Below are 11,020 nucleotides of genomic sequence, written 5' to 3' on the forward strand. Positions count from 1 at the left end.
AACAATCTGAGTAAACATTCAAAACCAAAAATTGGGCAGCAGGTTACTTGGCAATGTCACCCTGATATCTGCAAGCTCTATCCGACGGATATTGAATTATGTCAAATTCTTTTTGATATCCTTGAAAATAATATAGCATTAAAATTTTCAACTGACAAAGTGGTTAATTTCTACCTTGGCGGCTTGGATTATTGTGAAATCAATTACAGGGATACAAGAAAGCATGGGCATTCGTTATACTGTAGCCCAAATGAGGGATGTCAGAGCTATTTGCGTTCTCTAAGGGCACTAGCTCCACATTTTCCTGTCTTGAACTGTTTCATTAATAGCGTATATAAGGCAGTATCAAAATGTAAGATTATACAACATATTAATCTACTAAAAGTCGAGGGCTCGTACAAGGAACTAAGTCATTACATAGAAGAAGTGTCAAGTAGACTCTGTCGTAATAATAGTCAAGACTTCATTTACGGTGATAGCAATATTAGAGTTTCTGTGGATGAAAATACAATAATAAAATTATTTGGTGAGAGCCTTGATAAGGTAGCTAACATTAGGGATGTATACCCCACAATGCATTGTGACAGTTGTGAGCAGATAAAGACAAAATACCAATTGAAGAGTCTAAGATCCCTTTCAAATAAGAATACATTAAGGAACGAACTGTAGCCCATAGTAATTGAAACTCGGATTTAAACTCAGAGTACCGCTGCAACCCGGATTTAAAATATCTTCAAAATATTTGTAGCTTGAAATAAGATGGGGAAATAGGTGATAGTGTTGCATAAAATCTGCAGTTACTTGAAATTTAGATGAAATTACAGTAAAGAACGATCTCTCTCCCATACTAACTGATATTTTGTGGTTTTACAGTAAAGAACGATCTCTCGCCCATAGTAACTGATATATGGTGGTTCTAGGGGTAGCTCCAAGCTATCCAGATTGCAGCGGTAACCGGGTTGCAGCGGCAGCTGTAACCCGGAGTTTACATTAAGGGACGATCATTGCAATAACAAACCATTACAGACTTTGGACTTAGTTAGCTACTTGATTGTTTGAGGTTCGTCTCTTATTCACAGTAAAGAACGATCTCTCGCCCATAGTAACTGATTTTTTTTTTCTTTTGTATCAAGAGATAGCTGGCACTGGAACATCGTAGAGAGTTTTTCAATGGCTCATTTTAAAGGAAATTAATTGGGTTAAAAATCTATAGTAACTAAAATTAAATTATTTCTAAAAGAAAATAAATTTTTCCACCAAAAACTGCGTTTTTGATCTCTTTTTATAATAAAGATCGAACTCTTCCCTATACTAACTTGCATAGGCAACTTCACTATAGTGAAGATCACAGTATTTATATTATACATCATTATAAATTATAAAAGGTTCGAATGTTCGAAGATTATAGAGTTGAAAATTTTCCCACACCGGGAATCGAACCCGGGCCTCTTAAGTGAAAGTTAACTATCCTAGCCACTAGACCAAATGGGACCATATCCGGATTGCAGCGGTAGCTAGCAACCTAGTAAGAGACGATCACGTCCAATGTTAAGAAATATAAAAACCCATAGTTCGTAACAAAGGAGTCAGATCAAATTGAAAAGTACACCATTAGAACCGCCCAGTCCAAAACCCCTGTATAGGAAACTTTCTGTCCCTTGGCTTGAAACAGCAAGGGAAATATATTGGCTTGAAAATCAAGAAAAGTGGCAGGTATTACAACATTTTGCCTAAACGGGATATTTTTTTTCTTTTTTTTCTTTTTTCTTTGTATCCAGAGACAGCTTGGCACTGGAACATCGTAGAGAGTTGTTCAATGGCTCATTTTAAAGGAAATTAATTTGGTTAAAAATTTCTTGCAACTAAAATAAATTATTTCTAAATTACATTGGCGGATGCTGTTGAAAAGTCGGCTAGAAATTCTTTGGCAAAGTTACATTAAAGAACGAACTTTTGTCCATAGTAACTGAAGTATTATAAGCTATCCAAGTTGCAGCGGTAGCTATCCGGGTTGCAGCGGTATTTAGCAACCTATTAAGAGACGATCACGTCCAATGTTAAGAAATATAAAAACCCCTAACTCCTAAAAAAAGAGTCAGATCAAAACAAAAAGTACACCATTAGAACCGCCTTTTCAAAAACCCCTGTATATTAAACTTTCTGTTATTTGGTTTGAGGATGACGCTCCCTCCACAGTCAATGCAAGGGTTGTAAGTGATTGTAGTTTTTATTATGGGGACGCGATCATCCCTCACTATATTACTACCACCAAAACCCAGGTTTCTCATTTAAAATCCTTACAACTTCCATTTCAAACAGTTTCATGCTGTTTCATTTTCCTTTCAGATTTCTATGCTTAAATTGCTTTTTCAATACCCACTTTTAGATAAATAATTACCCTAATTTTCCACTGTAATTGCAGCTTCAGGTGGTGGGCAGTTTATCACATCAAACAGAGCTATAATATAGAATTGTTTCAGCTTCATTGCATGAAAGCCATTTTGTCCCTTTTTTGCCCGTACAACACCATGATCCCTTGAAAGGTAAAAATACTTCATTCCTCCCATCATAATACCGTTTCCGGAAAATTCATGTGAATCATATTTTGATACAAACGCTTTCAATTCAGCTGCTGTGGCAGAAAATTCCCTAGACTTTGCCCAAACTGACCCATCAACACCAATAATAGCAGCTTCCGAAATACCTTTTGATAGCAATTGACTTTTAATATGATCATTCCAAGAATTCATCTTAATAATTATTCAGTTAAATAATATATTTTCACTCCATAAACTGACGTAACGAGTCACTTGAAGCAAAACGAAAAGTATATTAATTTAAAAATTTTTAGGTATTTATAATAAGGAACGACCTCTTGCCTATACTAAATTCTATGGGCCACTTAACTATAGTATAGGTTAGTTTTCTAACCAGAAAATCTGGATAAGATACAGGAAGCAACAGCGGCATATCATTTAAGATCGATCGTTACCACATAATGTTTTGAACTCAAATCCTTCTTAGCAGAATGACAAGTTCATCTCCACAGTACCGTGGTAACTGCTAATATAAATATACCATTCAGTATATGGTGTCTAAGATTTAAAAAAAGGTTTGAAAAATATCCCATACGATTTTGTAGCAATTAACTTTTTATTCTCCCTTATTATTTTATAGAATAAACTATATAAGAAAACATATATATTAAACAAACATAAGAATAATGGGTAGATACTGGGATGACAAAAGCTATAATGAAAAATTAAATTCTCTGCGAGGTTGTACCGAAGAACGTATAAGGACAAAGGGAAAAATTACATTCAGAATATAATAAGGAACGACCTCTTGCCTATACTCAATTTTATAGGCAACTTAACTATAGTTCAGGTTAGTCCGGGTTGCAGCGGTAGCTAGCAACCTAGTAAGAGACGATCACCTCCAATGTCAAGAAATATAAAAACCCATAGTTCTTAAAAAAAGAGTCAGATCAAAACAAAAAGTACACCATTAGAACCGCCTTGTCCAAAACCCCTGCATAGTAAAATTTCTGTCCCTTGGCTTGAACAGCAAGGGAAATATATTGGCTTGAAAATCAAGAAAAGTGGCAGCTACTACAACATTCTGCCTAAACGGGATATTTTTTTCTTTTTTTCTTTTTTTTTTATTTTTTTGTATCCAGAGATAGCTTGGCTCTGGAACATCGTAGAGGGTTGTTCAATAGCTCAGTTTAAAGGAAATTAATTGGGTTAAAAATCTATAGTAACTAAAATAAATTATTTCTAAAAGAGAATAAATTTTTCCACCAAAAACTGCATTTTGATGTCTTTTCACACTGCAGTCTTTCAAACATAATCGTATACCAGCGGTAAGAATTGAACCCACGCCTCTGAAGAGACTGGTGGCTAACACCAGTGCCTTGGACCACTCGGCCAGGCTGCCTCTCATAAATAAATATATATGTGAATTTGGGTTGCAGCAGTAGCTAGCAACCTAGTAATAGACGATCAGTCCAATGCTAAGAAATATAAAAACCCAAAACTCCTAAAAATAGAGTCAGATCAAAACAAAAGTACATCATTAGAAATACCTTGTCTGAAACCCTACTAGATAAATAATGAACGTCATCACAGTTTTATATTAGAGCTATGACGTGAATAGAGTGACGTCATAATTAGTATATAAGGAAAGTCAAAACTGAAAATTCTTTCATTCTTGATTAGAATTATGGTTAGATCAAAGCAGGCTATACGCAAGTTGAAGAAAGAGTACTACACAAACAACAGAGATAGTAACTTGAAAAGAAAAAAGCAAAGGTATTCAACCGACCAGGTGTATCGAGAAGTAATAATTGAGAGAGCAAAACAAAGGTATTCAACCGTTATAATAAAGATCGAACTGTTCCCTATACTAACTTGCATACGCAACTTCACTATAGTTAAGATTACAGTATTTATATTATACATCATTATTAATTATAAAAGGTTCAAATGTTCGAAGATTATAGAGTTAAAAATTTTCCCACACCGGGAATCGAACCCGAGCCTGTTAAGTGAAAGTTAACTATCCTAGCCACTAGACCATATTGAACCATAAAGAAGTATGATTTAAGAGGCATATGCATATCATAATTTCACCATACCAATTATAATAAGGCCAAAACAAAATAGTCGACATGCAACCTTACATTTGACACATTAGTTAAATCTTCATCAGGCTTAAAAAATGTTTTGCTAGTTTACATGAAAGAACGAACCTTAGCCCATAGTAGCAGAAATAAGAATATCTAGGTTGCAGCGTTAACTAGCAACCTATTACATAATTTGGGTTTAAGTGGTAGCTAGCAACCTAGTAAGAAACGCCAAATTAAAAGATGATCATTAGAAGAACAAACAATTACTTATATTGGACTTAGTTAGCTGCCTGATTCTTTGAGGTTCGTCTCTTACTATTCCAAAGAAGAAAAAGCCGTAGGCTTTTTCCTGTTTGTAATAATACATTAAAAGATAACCATATGTGACGTAATAAGTGATCACTATCGGACGATCGTTGCAATAATTTACAGTAAAGAACGAACCTTAGCCCATAGTAAAAGACGATCATTAGAAGAACAAACCATTGCATACATTGGACTTGGACGATCACGTCCATCTGGTTTGCAGTGGTAGCTAGCAACCTAGTAAGAGACGATCACGTCCAATGTTAAGAAATATAAAAACCCATAGTTCCTAACAAAGGAGTAAGATCAAAACAAAAAATACACCATTAGAACCGCCTTGTCCGAAACCCCTGTATAGGAAACTTTCTGTCCCTTGGCTTGAACAGCAAGGGAAATATATTGGCTTGAAAATCAAGAAAATTGACTTTAACCACGTTATTCTCCCCAAACGGGATATTTTTTTCTTTTTTTTTTCTTTTCCACAGATAGCTTAGCACTGGAACATCGTAGAGGGTTGTTCAATAGCTCATTTTAAAGGAAATTAATTGGGTTAAAAATCTATAGTAACTAAAATAAATTATTTCTAAAAGAGAATAAATTTTTCCACCAAAAACTGCTTTTTGATGTCTTTTCACACTGCAGTCTTTCAAACATAATCGTATACCAGTTATTTTATAATAAAGATCGAACTCTTCCCTATACTAACTTGCATACGCAACTTCACTATAGTTAAGATTACAGTATTTATATTATGCATCATTATAAATTATAAAAGGTTCAAATGTTCGAAGATTATAGAGTTAAAAATTTTCCCACCCCGGAAATCGAACCCGAGCCTGTTAAGTGAAAGTTAACTATACTAGCCACTAGACCATATTGAACCATAAAGAAGTATGATTTAAGAGCCATATGCGTATTATTATTTCACCATACCAATTATAATAAGGCCAAAACAAAATCGTCGACTTGCAACCTTACTTTTGACACATTAGTTAAATCTTCATCAGGCTTAAAAAATGTTTTGCTAGTTTTACATGAAAGAACGAACCTTAGTCCATATCCGGGTTGCAGCGGTAGCGAGCAACCTAGTAAGAGACGATCACGTCCAATGTTAAGAAATATAAAAACCCATAGTTCCTAACAGAGGAGTCAGATCAAAACAAAAAGTACACCATTAGAACCGCCTTGTCCGAAACCCCTGTATAAGAAACTTTCTGTCCCTTGGCTTGAACAGCAAGGGAAATATATTGGCATGAAAATCAAGAAAATTGACTTTAACCACGTTATTCTCCCCAAACGGGATATTTTTTTTTTCTTTTTTTTTCTTTTTCTTTTCCACAGATAGCTTGGCACTGGAACATCGTAGAGGGTTGTTCAATAGCTCATTTTAAAGGAAATTAATTGGGTTAAAAATCTATTTAATAAAGATCGAACTCTTCCCTATACTAACTTGCGTAGGCAACTTCACTATAGTTAAGATTACAGTATTTATATTATGACAATGCAAAACGTATGAAAAAAAAGTGCAAAACCCTGTAAACTGCAAAAATATTTTACAGTAAAGACCGACTAAATTATTACATTAAAAGACGATCATTGGAATAACAAACCATTGCTGACATTGGACTTAGTTAGATACTTGATTGTTTGAAGTCCGTGTCTTACTCTTTCAATGAAGAAAACGCCATAGGCTTTTTCCTGTTTGTAATAATATAGCATATAAAAAACCCCAGCTGCAACTGACGTCATTACATAAAAGCTTGATTTAGCTCATTAAAACGTAGGATGATATAAGTACAATCAATGTTATGGTTGTATAGATTGCTGAAACCTAGGAAAGAACAAACCTGGGCGTAGTAACTAAAAACTTTACAAAGGGCCGTGGTTCGTCCTTTACTAAATTGCAGCTACCGCTGCAACCATGATGGTTGTAACATCTGGTTATAACATCACACATTATTTTTAACAAATTTTTTATAATAAGGAATTATCCGGGTTACAGCGGTAGCTAGCAACCTAGTAATAGACGATCATAGCCAGTAGTAAAAAAAAATTTATAATAAAGAACGAATATTTTACCGATTATCTACTAATAACCATATATGACGTAATAAGTGACATGACGTAATATCTAAAACCTATTGTGTACTAATAACCATATATGACTTAATTAGCGACGTGACGTAATCCGGGTTGCAGCGGTAGCTAGCAACCTAGTAAAAGACGATCACGTCCAATGTTAAAAAATATAAAAACCCCTAACTCCTAAAAACAGAGTCAGATCAAAACAAAAAGTACACCATTAGAACCGCCTTGTCCGAAACCCCTATAAAGGAAACTTACCGCCCTGCGGCTTGAATAACAAAGAAAATATATTGGCTTGATAATCAAGAAAATTGACTTTAACCACGTTATTCTCCACAAACGGGATATTTTTTTCTTTCTTTTCCACAGATAGCTTGGCACTGGAACATCGTAGAGAGTTGTTCAATGGCTCATTTTAAAGGAAATCTCTAGATCTAGCGCTATTTGTACTTAATTTTTTTTTTAATTAATTTTTTTTACGAAAAATTTAATTTTTTATATACAATATTAAACAATGACGTCATAGTCTTTGGATGTAGTTAGTACATAAAGTCTGGATCATCGAATTAAAGCTGAAACTAAGTAAAGAACAATTATGCCTCCATATATTCACAGTGATCTATAAAATTTCCCATTACATCTATAAACTGTTCCACAGTTGCCGGTTCATACCTTGGAAGCTTTTCACTAAACATGCAACATTTCTTTTGGATATTACTATGAAGTTTTGCGAAAGCATCTCTAGCTGACTTTTCAACAAAATCCATTCTTTCAGAGATAATTTTAATCTTTAATTTTGAATATTTTTCGTAATCCCGGTAAAAAATTCGTAAAATTTTTCTAAATTTACTAATATCAGCCAGCATTGTTGCCATGTTTTTGGACTTCTGAATATAATTTTTAATTTTGCCCTTATGCGTTCTTTGCAGCTTGTGTAAACTACAAAATATCCATGGTATCCGAGCAATAGTTTGAATATTTCAATTCAAGCTAGAAAAATACCTGAAAATGTTAAAATTAGTTTTATTTTTAGTTAGGTTCTAACTACCCGATGTGGAATTTACTATGTATTTTCAGACCAAAAAATTCAATTTTTTAATATATTTCATTTTTCAGTTTAGAATCGCTAAAGTTATTATGTAAACTGCAAAAATATTTATGATATATGAGCAATAATTTTAATCTTTTAATTCAAACTAACAAAATACCTGAAAATTTAAAAATTAGTTTAATTTTTTGTTAGGTTATGGGTACATGATACGAGTCTTAAAAAGTTTCAATTAGATAAGAATATTATTTCTTGTTTTGTAATAAGATGCGTTCTAATAGAGTTATACGTAATTTAAAAAAACATTACTATACAAAAAACAGAGACAACATCTTGAAAAGAGAAAAGCAAAGGTATTCAACCGACAAGGCGTATCGAGATGCGAAAATTGAGAGAGCCAAACAAAAGAGTAAGGAACGGTATGATAACGATAAAAATTACCGAAACAAACATAAGAAAAAAGTTGCTACCAGAATAATGGGTAGATACTGGGGTGACAAAAGCTATAATGAAAAAATTAAATTCTTTGCGAGGTTGTACCGAAGAACGCATAAGGACAAAGGGAAAAATTACATTCAGAAATACAAGAAGATGGCAAAAATGAAGGCTGATCTTTGTAAATTGAGAAACATTTTACGCATGTTTTATCGGGATCATGAAAAGTATTCAAAATTACAGATTAAAATTCTCTTTGAAAGAGCGGATGCTGTTGAAAAGTCGGCTAGAAATTCCTTGGCAAAGCTTCATAGTAATATCCAAAAGAAATGTTGTCAGTTTAACGAAAAGCTTCCAAGGTATGGATTGGCAACTGCGGAACAGTTTATAGATGCAATGGAAAATGTTCGACAACACAGTGAATATACGGAGGCGTACTTCTTAGAAAATTCGTATATTAATTTTGGAAGGAGCAATTGCAGTTTATGTAGCAGCAATAAAAATATATATACAAGCATTACTATCAACAGCGAAGGAAAAGCAATGTTTTTCAATTATGGCGAAAACGAGCCTGTTAGGGTTATTAGTAAATGTATTTGTAAGACTAATGATTTAGAACAAATTCCTGGAACACCGACTCAAGAAAAAAACATTTCTAACTGTGTTTTAAACAGTTCGCTTAGTTCTACTGAATATTTGGCAAAAAATTCTCTGTGTAGTAGAACAAACTGTCCTGAAAAGTACGAGACAACTATTGAAAAATGCTCTAGAACTAGATCTGACAAGGAAATTATGATGGCTGAAGTCACCTATAAAAATCTGAGTAAACATTCAAAACCAAAAATTGGGCAGCAGGTTACTTGGCAATGTCACCCTGATATCTGCAAGCTGTATCCGACCGATATTGAATTATGTCAAATTCTTTTTGATATCCTTGAAAATAATATAGCATTAAAATTTTCAACTGACAAAGCGGTTAATTTCTACCTTGGCGGCTTGGATTATTGTGAAATCAATTACAGGGACACAAGAAAGCATGGGCATTCGTTATACTGTAGCCCAAATGAGGGATGTCAGAGCTATTTGCATTCTCTAGGGGCACTAGCTCCACATTTTCCTGTCTTGAACTGTTTCATTAATAGCGTATATAAGGCAGTATCAAAATGTAAGATTATACAACATATTAATCTACTAAAAGTCGAGGGCTCGTACAAGGAACTAAGTCATTACATAGAAGAAGTGTCAAGTAGACTCTGTTGTAATAATAGTCAAGACTTCATTTACGGTGATAGCAATATTAGAGTTTCTGTGGATGAAAATACAATAATAAAACTATTTGGTGAGAGCCTTGATAAGGTAGCTAACATCAGGGATGTATACCCCACAATCCGGGTTGCAGCGGTAGCTAGTAACCTAGTAAGAGACGATCACGTCCAATGTTAAGAAATATAAAAACCCATAGTTCCTAACAAAGGAGTCAGATCAAAACAAAAAGTACACCATTAGAACCGCCTTGTCCGAAACCCCTGTATAGGATACTTTCTGTCCCTTGGCTTGAACAGCAATGGAAATATATTGGCTTGAAAATCAAGAAAATTGACTTTAACCACGTTATTCTCCCCAAACGGGATATTTTTTTCTTTTTTTCTTTTTTTTTGTATCCAGAGATAGCTTGGCACTGGAACATCGTAGAGGGTTGTTCAACAGCTCATTTTAAAGAAAATTAATTAGGTTAAAAATCTATAGTAACTAAAATAAATTATTTCTAAAAGAGAATAAATTTTTCCACCAAAAACTGCATTTTTGATGTCTTTTCACACTGCAGTCTTTCAAACATAATCGTATATCAGCGGTAAGATTTGAACCCACGCCTCCGAAGAGACTGGTGGCTAACACCAGTGCCTTGGACCACTCGGCCAGGCTGCCTCTCATAAATTAATATATATGTGAATTTGGGTTGCATCAGTAGCTAGCAACCTAGTAAGAGACGATCAGTCCAATGCTAAGAAATATAATAACCAATACCTCCTAAAAATAGATTCAGATCAAAACAAAAGTACATCATTAGAATTACCTTGTCTGAAACCCTACTAGATAAATAATGAATGTCATCATAGTTTTATATTAGAGCTATGACGTGAATAGAAAAACACGAGATTATATTGTTGTTCCTGAAGACGTCATGAAATAATACCATTGCGCCATGACATCATGAAATAAAATCATTACGCCGTGACGTCATAATTAGTATATAAGAAAAGTCAAAACTGTAAATTCTCTCATTCTGGATTAGATAATGGTTAGATCAAAGCAAGCTATACGCAAGTTGAAAAAACAGTACTACACAAACAACAGAGATAGTAACTTGAAAAGAAAAAAGCAAAGGTATTCAACCGACCAGGCGTATCGAGAAGTAATCCGGGTTGCAGCGGTAGCTAGCAACCTAGTAAGAGACGATCACGTCCAATGTTAAGAAATATAAAAACCCATAGTTCCTAAAAAAGGAGTCGGATCAA

At 34.0% G+C, this 11,020-nt stretch overlaps 1 pseudogene; it reads right to left on the reverse strand.

Moving 5' to 3' along the window:
- Positions 1-2,399: 2,399 nt before the first annotated feature.
- LOC148950918 (profilin pseudogene) lies at positions 2,400-2,750 on the reverse strand (annotated as a pseudogene).
- Positions 2,751-11,020: the final 8,270 nt, after the last annotated feature.

Source organism: Artemia sp. Qi Xiang Cuo, chromosome 6, assembly GCF_049724085.1.
Source record: "Artemia sp. Qi Xiang Cuo chromosome 6, ASM4972408v1, whole genome shotgun sequence".
Classification (NCBI taxonomy): Eukaryota; Metazoa; Arthropoda; class Branchiopoda; order Anostraca; family Artemiidae; genus Artemia; species Artemia sp. Qi Xiang Cuo.